The sequence below is a fragment of the Sorex fumeus genome, unplaced genomic scaffold (genome assembly GCF_029834395.1).
Source record: "Sorex fumeus unplaced genomic scaffold, SorFum_2.1 ptg000007l, whole genome shotgun sequence".
In the NCBI taxonomy this organism is placed as follows: Eukaryota; Metazoa; Chordata; class Mammalia; order Eulipotyphla; family Soricidae; genus Sorex; species Sorex fumeus.
Window position 1 is genome coordinate 61,073,304 of NW_026606064.1, and position 12,441 is coordinate 61,085,744.

The window sequence follows — 12,441 nt, forward strand, 5'->3', positions numbered from 1 at the left end:
AGTCCCTCTAAGTTTCCAGGGGGAAAGAGAAGGGGCAAAACTGAACCTTGAAGAGTAATGAGAGGCAGAAAGTATCCTATATCTCACAGCTGCTTTGGTATTTTGAGGAGGGGGGCTGATGCTCAGGAATAACTCCCAACTCTACTCTCAGGGGTCACTCCTGAAGTGCTGGGGGACCATAAAGGATGCTGGGGATAGAATCCAGATGGGGCACATGCAGGGCCAGCACCCTACTGATTCTCTGTACTGTTGCTGCGGGCCCTGTTGTTGTTACTGAGAAAATCCACAGAGCACACTGGGACTGCCACTGGTGACCACCACCATGGCCTGAGCTCTGCCAGGGATCTCACCTAAAGCACCAGTGGCCGACTAGATACTGAAGCTGGTGTTAGACTTGAAGAAAAACTGAGATTTGGGGGCCTGGGAGAGAGTTCAGGAGTTAGGACACATGGGAGGCAACCCCTGTCTGATGCCTAATAGTAGAGACTCGTGTATATATGACAGCCAATAGAATAATCAGGTATTTGGAAAAGAGCTTCATTCAGAGATACTCAGATTCACAGACTGCCATGACCAACCTACCAGTGAATGGATCTTCAGCAGAGACTCCAAGAATATTAAGAAAACAAGACAGGCAGAAGAGAGAAAAGCACTAACAAGAGCTGACAGTCTCAAGGACAGTGAGACTCACTCTCCTTAACATGCCTGATTGTCTTACACCATCAAAACAAGGGCTAACATTTACAGACATTTGCCTACCTATGCTAATCTAAACAGGACATGCTTTTACATACCAAAGGGCTGCAGGTGCAAAAGTCTCTAAAGGCATCTTTCCCACAGAGATAGCAGAGAGAAAAGCCCCCACCAAGGGCCCTTTCCCCATGTTGTAGCTTTCCAGAAGCTAAAGGTCCCATAAACTACTTATCCATCCCCCCTCCACAGTCTCTCTGGTCTTTTAATTAAGTGTAATCATATGTATGTGTAAGTGTATGCATATCTAACAACTGTCACCATCACTGTCCTCCCATTCATCGATTTGCTTGAGCGGGCCCAATATCATCTCCATTGTGACAATTGTTACTGTGTTTGGCATATCGAATACAACAGACATTTTAATTTTCTTTCATATATTTTTTAAAAGAAAAATATAAGTAGATGGCTGGTGCTTCTGTTGCCAAAGAATCATGCAAGAACTCATCATTTTTACTCCCAAGTAATCTCATTCTGGTTGAATCAAATAAGCATGGTGCTTAATCCTGTCTCTGTGCTAAAAGATCAGCCCTGGTGGCACTCAAGAAACCATATGAGATGCTGGGGATGGGACCCAGGTTAGCCACATGCAAGGCAAACACCTACCCGTATACTGTCTCAAATTCCTTATTTTCAGCTTCTGAAGTGTTGCAAAGCATACAGATGGCTCATCATGTCATATGTGTCTTAATTTTTTTCCAGTTTCTTAAATTTCAGTCTCTTAAATTTTTAATATTTCTTAATATTTTTCAGTTTTTTAATATTTCTTAATGTAACTTTCAAAGTTGTTCATAACATAGTTGTTTCAGATATTCAATTTTACACACAGATAAGACATGAAACTGAAAGGATTCGGTTCAGTCACTCTTCTGGATTTACTCATAAATGAATCCCCCTAAATTTGAATTGTTGAACTGAATTCAACATCCCCCTGAATATTGAATTGATGGTTTTATTCTGCCATAATGTAGAGTCTTCAGCAACATGATAAAATTAGGAACATTTGATTTGATTTGGTGAAAGATCCTTAATTTCTTTCTTCCTTTGTTTTTGTTTTTTTGTTTTTTGTTTTTTGTTTTGCTTTTTGGGTCACACCCGGCGATGCTCAGGGTTTACTCCTGGTTATGCACTCAGGAATTACTCCTGGAGGTACTCAGGGGACCATATGGGATGTTGGGAATCAAACCCGGGTTGGCCAAGTGCAAGGCAAATTTTACCCGCTGTGCTATCACTCCAGCCCCCAAGATCCTTAATTTCTTGAAGCTAGAAATTCTCCCACTGATTAATATCTAGTTTACCAGGAGATATTTGCACACTGAGACATTTCCTAATCATAATACCCACAGGAAGTCACCACTTTGAAGTATTTGTGGAATAATAAAGCTACTAGATCAAAGTAAATAAATATAATGGGCTCAACCCACTATGTTCTTTTCTGGCCTGTCTACCTCCCCAACCCAATGCTATTTCACTCTTTCCCTCACTCATCTCCTTCCTACTCCTAGAGCACAAACACGCATCCAGTTGCCCTGAGGCTTGGCTTTGTTTCATCTTCCTGGATTGCCAGTCAGATGTGCTCTGGACTCACTCTTTCTCTTGGGTCACACTCCCTCTAGTCAAAGGGGCACTCTCTGGGGCTAGAATACTAGCACAGCAGGTAGGCATTTGCCTTGCATGCGGTCAGTCTGGGTTGGCATCTCATATGGTCCTCGGAGGACTGTCAGCAGTGATTCCTGAGTGCACAGCCAGGAGTAACCCATGAGCAGTGTTGAGCAGGTTGTTCTGGGTGTGGCCCCAAAACAACAAGAATTGCAGAAGAAAACAAAGGAGCAGTTTCTGATGCTTAGCAGAAATAACATCATAGGTTCCTCTCTAAGCAGGTACATTATTAGACCTGAGGAACTTAGAAATAGATTGCAGAGAGAGAATGAAGTCCAGAATAAGAGAAGGATCATCTCTCTGGGTGGCACTAAGGCTTCAGAATTTAGAGTACCTTGATGCAAAAAAATAAGGTGGGTGGGGGTCAGGGAAACTGTTCTTCACTGGTAGGAATGTTGCTTAGCTCAACCACTTTAGAAAATATTTTGGAAGGGCTGGAGCAATAGAACAGACAATAGGTTGCTCTGAGATGACCTGGGGTACAGTTGGGAGGCACAGTGACAAGGTACAGGAGTCACGCACATGCAAGGGCCATGGCTGGAGACTAAGGAAAGCGAACACGGGATAGAGAGAGCGACGCAGGGACAGTGCTGGCCATTGCTCATAGGAGGCAAGTAGGCAGCGTGGGCCAGGCTGGTCGTCCTTCAGGGATAAAGGAGAGACCTGGACATCTGGGGAGGTACCTGATTTATCAACTTAATCTGTATTGTAAACTAAATTTTACTCTTAGAGTTTTGTATGTAAATCTTTCATACAATTCTTAAGAACCCACCAGAGCAGTCGACCTGAGTTCACTCCCCAGAACCCTATATGGTCAGCCTCCTGAAAACCACCAGGAGTGATCTCTGAGTGCAGAGCCAGGAGTAAGCCCTGAACACTGCCATGTGTGACCCCAAAACAAGCAAAACAAAAACGAAACAAAACAAACAAACAAAAAAAACCTCAAGAAAACTTGCAGAGACTTCTCCAAAATTGAAAAACAGAGTTTTCCTTGATCCTACAATCACACTCCTGGGCATCTATCCTCAAAACACACACTCATTCTTTGCACACTAATGTTCACTGCAGCATTATTTATAATAGCCCAAATCTAGGAATAACCCAAGTGCCCAATGACAGATGAGTGGTACATACACACAAAGGAATGCTACTCAGCCATGAGAAAAGATGAAATCATGTCATCGGAACTGGAGGAAGTCTGCTAAGTCAGAGGGAAAAAGATGTAGACCACTGGGCTCACTTTTTTTGTGGAGTCTACCAAAAAAAAAATCAAGGAGTTTGGCAATTCCCAACAGAAACAACCCTGAGCTATATAGGATTGTGACCTAAGAATGCTGGGGTTAGGAGGGATGAGAGGGATCTTGGAATAAAACTGAAAGCACCCAGACTCTCTCAGGGGGACACTGTGTGACACCCTGTGGATGTGGGCAGAGTACATCATGTAGGAAACAATAGTATCCGTTCTGTTGTTACTGAAAAACAAATCAATCATTTCTTCAACCCTCCCCCTGTTCTGCCTAATGTTGAGTTATGCTCGAAGCCCAATGCTAAATTCTGGAGCCTGCTTCTTTTCGTTTGTTGTTTGGTGCTGGAGACTGAACCAGGGTCAGCTGCATACTAGATGAGCACTTAATTATTGCATGTACTGACCCTCTAGCTTCAGTGGGCCTGCATTTTTTTTATCACTGATTTCTACTGACACGACAGTACATGTTTGTTTGCTTTCTAGAATTCAATCTATGTATTAAGAGACTTTCCGTATTTTGTTTACTGCTAACTCCTGAAGAACTAGAACAATTCTTTATTATTATTTTCTATTAAATTTATTTATATATATATTTTTACAAAGCTGTTCATGATTGGGTTTCAGTCATACAATGTACTAACATCCATCCCTCCATGGGTGTAATTTCCAAGTACTAGTCTCTCCAGTTTCCCCCCACCCGTCCAAGCATTTCCCCCTCCCCTCCCCAGCTAGAACAATACTTTTACAATTATAGGAAAAAGAGAAAAAGGATAATCTCAGGAAAAAAAGGGATGATCTCTTGCAACTAAGAAAAATTTGGAATTTAATGGGAAATTATCACTCAAAAACTTTAAATAAAGGAAAAAACATTACCTTGTGTTTTCTGATCAGCTTCTCCCAGGTGTTTCTAATATGGGCCTCTGTTTCCTACATTTCAAGAAAAACCTCCATCTGCTCAAGTACTTCATTTTTAATGCTGTGTTGCAAACAGAAACAACACTCGCTGCTATTTTACTCAGCATGAGACAGTCCCCCGGTACCAAGAGCAGCTCAAGAAGGCCAGATCCCACTCTCCACCCTCCCAAAAGCCGAATTCTTGGAGCTGTGGGACCCTGGGATGAAAGAGGGTCAAGTGTAGGAGGATTCTGCCATCCTTTCCAGAATTAAGAAACCAAACAGAGGATTGTCCTTTCTCTCCTGTAGGAAGAAGGCAAGAGAAATGGATGCAATCCTGAGGGCATGAGAGGCCAAGAAAAAAGCAGCATGCCTCTCACTGTCTCAAATGGAAAACAGAAATCACTGGTTTTCCTCAATTTCTTCATCAAAAAAGAATTTTTCCTCTTCTCTCTCCAAGAGCAGAAAGAGGAACACGGGGCCTCATCTCCTAAAAGTGTGAACATCTTCATGTCAAAAGTAAGTCCAGTGCCCTCGTGTACCTCTGCCAAAAAGAAATGGCAGTCTTCCACTTTTTATTAAGTTGGGTAGACCCCAAGGAGGAGAACAGGACACTTTTGGTGACTGCATAATATCGCTCCCATCTGTCTAGGGAGACAAATTATTAAACAACTTCTCCCATCCCGATGTCTAAGGCACTTGCAACACTTCTTTCAACCCTACACAAGAGGAAACCAGCCTTATTATATAGATGCTTGCTTAATACCAATATAAAGGCTGAAACTTCACACAAAATTCCAAATTTCACAGAAGTGAAGCATACCCATCCTACATTCCCTATTTATTCTTTAAAGCCAGCTGCTATCTGGAGTTTGGAGTGAATCCTTCTGGATTTTTAAAAAATATATATAGTTGCACACATATACACAGTGATTTCCTGTATTCTGTGACAGATAATATGTGACATGCAAGATGAAACCGCTCTCATACAGGTTACTATCCTCTTCCACTGATTCTTTGATCCAAGAATTGGCAAAGGCAATTCCTTAATTCACCCAATAAAATCAAGATTCCAAAAGGCGGACACAAACACTGCAGCAGTGATGTTTTGAGAAATAACTGACATCAACTCTATCACATACAGGAAAGGAATGGAACTAAAACTGAGTATTACACATTATTGCTCTGGAATTAGACAATCACAGACTCATACCCTTGCTATTCTGCTCACTAATAATATGACCTTGAGCAAATTATCTGAATGTCTTAGTATGTGGTGCAGGGTCTATAACCCCACATGAAAGGCAAGTACCTTAACCACTGTACTCTCTCTTGTGTCCCACAGTATATATTTAACAAATTACTTTTTAAAAATTTAACGTTTATTTGTGCAAGTTCTAGTCTCTTTAATCAATTAATCAGCTGATGGTGCTATTAAAGTTTTAAGATACTTTACAAGAACTGTTTCTCTAGTGGTTACTGAGATTTTAATGCAGAGATTTTCAAATTTATTTGGTCCACACCCCATTTTCAGAAAAATATTACCAAGTGCCTCCTCCCAGAAATCTACCTTAAGAGAACAAAAAAAAAGTATCTCCTCCACCCCCATGGTTCCCCCTCCCTATAAAGAACCAAGGGCACAGATCCCCATAATAGGTTATAGACTCTGGGGATGGATTGATAGCACAGTGGGTAGGGCGTTTGCCTTGCATGCAGCCGACACGGGTTTGATTCCCAGCATTCCATATGGTCCCCCAAGCACCGCCAGGAGTAATTCCTGAGTGCAGAGCCAGGAGTAACCCCCATGCATTGCTGGGTGTGACCCAAAAAAGAAAAAAAATAGGTTATAGACTCAAGACAAGTGCTCTATTTAGCAAACCAAGAAGCATCATCTTTTAGTCATGATAATACAGACAAAAATAAAGTCATCAGAGTAGCAGGATTTTCTTTGCTAAAAATAAAGGGAGGGAAAAATTAAGATGCAAATAAGAATAGGGGATCCAAATTTAACAGGAATGAACAATTTACATACTTTTTTGTAAATGCCTCAGTTTTTCATTAAGTAGAGAGGTGGATTAAATATCTGCCTACCTTCCAACTAGCTCTAAAATTCCTTAGCTCTGCTATTTTAGGGACATCATCATTCATATAATTTTAAGTTCTGAAAATAAGGATTACTTTCATATTGAATGAGATTGTCAACAGTGAAGGTCTTAGCTGACTTGATTTCAATTATAAAATCAGACCAACTGTTTTTGAATATTCTTAACAGTTAACAAATTAGTATACAGGTTTATTAATGACAGATGTTGCTAGCTATCAAGGGTGATTTGTGAAATGTAAGATATAGCTGATGCTTTTTATATGCTAAAATATAGAGAGAGCTGTTGTGCAAAGAGCGAAGGAAGAAAAATGAAATTCCTATCATTTTATTTCTATCATCTCAAGATCCAATTGATATTTATTTTTATTGTGAAATCCACCTTATTTTCCATCTCACACAGAAGGTTCATGTTATGGTAAATATTTTCTCTACTCTGACAGCACAATATGTGCATATGATTAGAGTAATGATTAAAAATATTTTTGACAAGTATGGAAAATAGTTAATGTTTTCCATCTGTTGTGTGGTGTGTCACCAAAGGACCATTGATCCTAGAAAATAAGGAAACACCTATGCAAGTTCATGACAGAAATACAAATGTCTAATTAATTTTGACCAGTTAGTTATATACTTTTGTAAATGCTACCATATGTTAAGTTGTCTAGGCACCAAATTAGCCTGTGTGTTGTCACTTCCAGAATTTTTCTCTGGTAAGTTCTTAGAATTGCCATTATTTTAACTTATTTATGTAAAATGTTCTGTCATGCACTCTAAATATCTAATTTCTACATTGAAAGTTAGAATTCCAGTGTATCTTCCTTATTAATAGCTTTAATGGTGCTATTTCAGTCTTTTGGTCTGTTGAGATACATTCTCCCAAAAGACAAAGCCAAGGAACTACATGTAAAGACTTCAAACTCAGACTTACCAACTTCAAAAACAGGAAGCAAGAGGCTTCCCACTTTTCATCCAGAAGTCTGGAAAGCATTGTAGATTGTGCATATTCTATGAAGTTGGCATAACATGACCCCCTGTTGGAACTCAACTGTCTGCACACCACTTCCTTCTTGAGGACTGTGTCCTAGGAATTTCCCCAGGAGTCAAATGATGAAGAATCATTTTCTTACAGAGACCATTTTGTTGAACTTCCAGAAAAACAAAGACCAGAGAAGTTTTCTATAATCAAAATAACTGTTCTTAATAAACACACAATCACTTTGCTCTTAATTGATCATTTATTGAGTTTTTCCTAAGTGACACACTAACCTAAATTTATTTATTTGTTTAATTTTATTTTTTTGCTTTTTGGGTCACACTTGGCCATACACAGCGGTTACTCCTGGCTCTTCTCTCAAGAATTACTCCTGGCACTGCTCCTGGGACCATATGGGATACTGGGGATTGAACCCAGGTCAGTCATGTGCACAGTAAATGCCCTACCCACTGTACCATCACTCCAGCCCCTATAAATTTATTTTTTAACAAATTTCTTCCTTCCTTTCTTCTTTCCCTTCCTTCCTCTATTTCATCCTTTCTTCCTTCTTTTTTTGGGAGGTCATACCCAGACAATGCTCAGAGATGACTCCTAGCAGCACTAAGGGGACCATATCAGGTGCTGGGGATGAAACCTGGGACAGCCAAATTCAGGGCAAATGGCCCACCTCAGTACTATTACTCTGGCTCCATATCCTAAATTTCTTAGAGGTAAATACTCTTATTACCTCCGTTGAACTTACCGAAGCTTACAAATCGGAAATTTCCACACTGGGACACCTATGTAGGCATATGACTACAAGAGTCTGTCACAGCCCTGCTGCCTCCAAATGATAGATGGAAAAAATGGAAAGAGCTAGGTTCACTGAGGCAAAGAAATGGAGCTTTGCTTATTCTGGGCTAGCCTACACTGTCAAGGATATAACTTACACAGTTTTCTGGCCTAAGATCTTTTTAAGGCCACACCCAATGGTGTTCAGAGTTTAACTCCTGGCTCTGTCATCAGAGATCACTCCTGAACTATATGGAGTACCAGGGATTAAATCTGAGTCAGCAATGTTGCTCCATCTCCCTAAGATAAAGTTTTTCTTGTGTTCAGGTTTATAAATTCTGGATTATCACAATTTATGTTGAATATGCAAACCCCACACACTGTTCATTAAAAAATGGAACTTAAGTCATCTAGCTTTCCCATTAGCTATGTTGGCAGAATAAATATAAAAGAATCTGAGCTACTTTTGCACTGATGAGCCCCAACTCCAACTGGCCATTAATTCAGGGGTTATGAACTCTTAAAACTGGGAAATCATGAATAGGTGAACACACATCAATTTTACTAAAGTAACATGGTTTTTATGAACTACTTAGGCCCCTAAACAGAAGATGCATGAAGAATCACTGCATTAAAATCTTTAAAAACACAATTGTGTCTTCCTACATGCCCTTATTATAACAGAAAACTCTTTATTCATAAAACAAAACCTGGTCTTCTTTCTTTATAGTAAATATGTATTATAATTTATAAATATTTTTGTTATGATTTACCTGGAAGCAGATTTAGGTAAAAACTGTAAACATTTGCCCCAAGGTTTACAATTCTCTCTTAATACAAGTGTTGAAAGAAGGAATGGGCAGGAAAGAGTGTGCAGCAGCTTGCATTGCATGCGGGGACCCAGGTTCAAACTCCAGCACCACATATGGTCCCCCATGCTCTGTCAGATGAGATTCCTGGGCTCAGAGTTAAGACTAAATCCTGAGCACTGTCAAGTGTGGCCCCAAACCTAAAATTGTTAATGTTGAATGAACACAAAGTTAACTGTCGAATCAAAGTTTGTCGAAGCAAAGTTAGTTATTCGATCAATAACATATATGCTAGAGCCTCCTCTCCTTCCTGAAGGGAAGTGAATAAATGCTTCCATTCTATTTAAAATACCTCCTAGTAAGTCAGAGCTCTCAGTTAATGTCTTAACATTATTGTTTGCTAGTTTCCATATTTGAATTTGAGAGTGTCATTCCATCAGGATTTAAACCCTCCAACTGTACAGTGAAATCACAGTGCAATCACTTGAGATCTATTATAAAAACTCTTCAAGTGGATAGCAAATCTTGAACAACGAGTGGCTTACATCCTCACCTCCGTGCTGAGGAACAGAGCAGAGAGTGTGAGAAAGGGCTAGTTGATGTTATCACTCCAAGTAAAACTAAAGGTTATCCACAGCTACATCTCTAAGCATAAAAAGCACAACAGTGAAGAGATATGATACCCTTTACCTTCTTGTTGTTTTCTTTAATTTTGGGAGGTCACATCTTGTGACCAGAGGCTAGTCCTGGCTCTGCACTCAGGAGGGACTCCGGCTGTGATGTGGGTTTGGGCCTGGAGGGGAATCACCTAAGCTGCTGGGGATTCAAATGAGGGTGGGCAGCATGCAAGGCAAAGCCTTAATCTCTATACTATCCTCTGGCCTGATAAAGCATCTTGATTTAAAACAGTGGGCTTGCTCTTCAAGCCTGTGTTCTCCCTAAGAATGTACTTCACCTGCTTTTATCTCTCTTCACTTGTTTCACTCTGGAGAAGCCTCTGTTCTCTCTTGAACCCCACTGCCTCTCTTTCCCTCTCCTCACAAAAATAGAAACTATCTCACTTCACTGTTTTGCCTCCTCTTGACTTTTTTTTTTTTTTTTTTTTTGCTTTTTGGGTCACACCTGGTGATGCACAGGAGTTACTCCTGGCTCTACACTCAGGAGTTACTCCTGGCAGTGCTCAGGGTACCATATGGGATGCTGGGAATCGAACCTGGGTCGGCCACTTGCAAGGCAAACACCCTACCCGCTGTGCTATCACTCCAGCCCCTCAGCTTGACATTTTTGCCTGTGAAGGAGAGTTGACAGATCCACAAGGTCTGTGCCAAGGTCAGAACTGACTTTCCTTTCCTGCAAAGAGTTATTCCTCACTCCAGCCTGACTCCACAGATCCCTGGGCAGGACAAGTGGAGTCCAGGCATAGCTTGGTGCCTGTCTTGTGGAACTTATGAGACAGGAATGTCGCACTGACTTTACCAGGCCTGACCCAAGCCAGACGTTCCCCAGAGCACTGGTGGCTGCGGTAGGTTGAGCCGGGAGCTGCAAACACTCCTCTTTCCTCAAGTCTACCTCCTCGTTCTCCACTTTATCCAGTCTCCACAGCAACACGGTGCAGAGAAATTTTATTTATTTATTTTGTTTCTTGCAGTTAATAACCACAAAGAATGAAAGCTGAAAAAAGCAAATAAATAAAACAGCCATGATCTCTCTTTTTTGTCCAGTTTAATATAAAAACAGCTCTCTTCTCCCATAAGCAGCCTTTGTTTTCTTCTCTTTCACATCACCTATAGTGTTAAAAGTAAATGTTTTTTTGATTGCCACTCAATGCCTCTTTTGCAGACCACAACACCCAAAAGGAGAGAGAGAACAAAAGGAAATGCCCTGCCACAGAGGCAGGGTGGGATGGGGGGGATGGGTGTGGGAAGGATACTGGGATCCATGGTGGTGGAAAATGGGCACTGGTGGAAGTATGGGTATTTGATCATTGTATAATTGAAACACAAGCACAAAAATTTGTAAATCTACAACTGTACCTCATGGTGTTTCACTAATTAAAAAAAAATTTTAAAAAGTAAATTTTTTTAACACTACAACTGTGCTATTTTTTGGATTTTATCTTACAGAGTCCAAATTTGATCTAAGAATTAAATGATTTCACCATTCAGGATGCAGCAAATCAAGCAAAGCATTTATATACCTTTTGACTATGTCATAATCATACCATCAGCGTATAATTGAAGTTTGTGAATCTAGGCCTGTCAATACACTTTAGTAAGCTGACTAGTATTCATGTGGTATCTGGTAATTGTGGGCTTGCTTTTGTAAGTGTTCTTTAATCTGTGTAATGATGGAAGATAGAATGAAACTCTATGACAATCCATATGAAGAATCTATATGTGGTCTATATAGAGAACAAATAGTTTTCTCCGAACTGAACTTTGGTATATGATACAGAAGGAGGCAGATCAGGGAAAAGTTAGCAATTAACTCTCAGAAAGTAATAAAAACAATGTTAGAATTTAATGAAGTTATGCTGTCACTAACCATAAAATTGGCAATGGGCTAGACGCACTTTGTGAACACAGGAACTGAGATCCAATAAGACTTCAGCTTACTCTAGTGTTTGCCTGGGAGAATGCTGGACCCGAAAGAAAAGGCTGTGATAAGAACATAAGGACCACAAAAAGTTCAAAACTCTTCCTCTATAGAAATATTATGTAACTCTTGTGTTCACAGAAAACTCTAGGCCATTTGAAGAAAACCCACTGATAAATGTCCCAAAAGCCATTCAGAACTCTCCCATCTAAATCAGCCTAAATTTTCTCTTAGAGTCTTTCTTTCTCTGTGTTTCTGTATAATCTCTAAATAAAATTGTTTTTACTTCTCTATTTGTCTGCTCCTGAAATCCTTTCTGGGAAGGAAGGCAACATTTCTAGAAAATCTGGGCAGAGGTTAGGAGTGACTCTTTCCTGCAAAGAGCAGTTCCTCTCTTTGGTCTGAGTTTCATGACTCCTCGAGAAACCAAGGGTCAGGGATAATTTCTCACGCCTGGTAGAAGAAGTGTGACTCAGGTGCAGTTTGATGATTACCACGTCGAGCCGGTGAGACAGGAGGTCTGCACTCCGACTGTCCTTCACCAACTACAAGACCAAGATGACTGCTCTCTGACATCCTGATGGATCTGTCACATCTTCCAGAAGGGCAATGGAGAAGA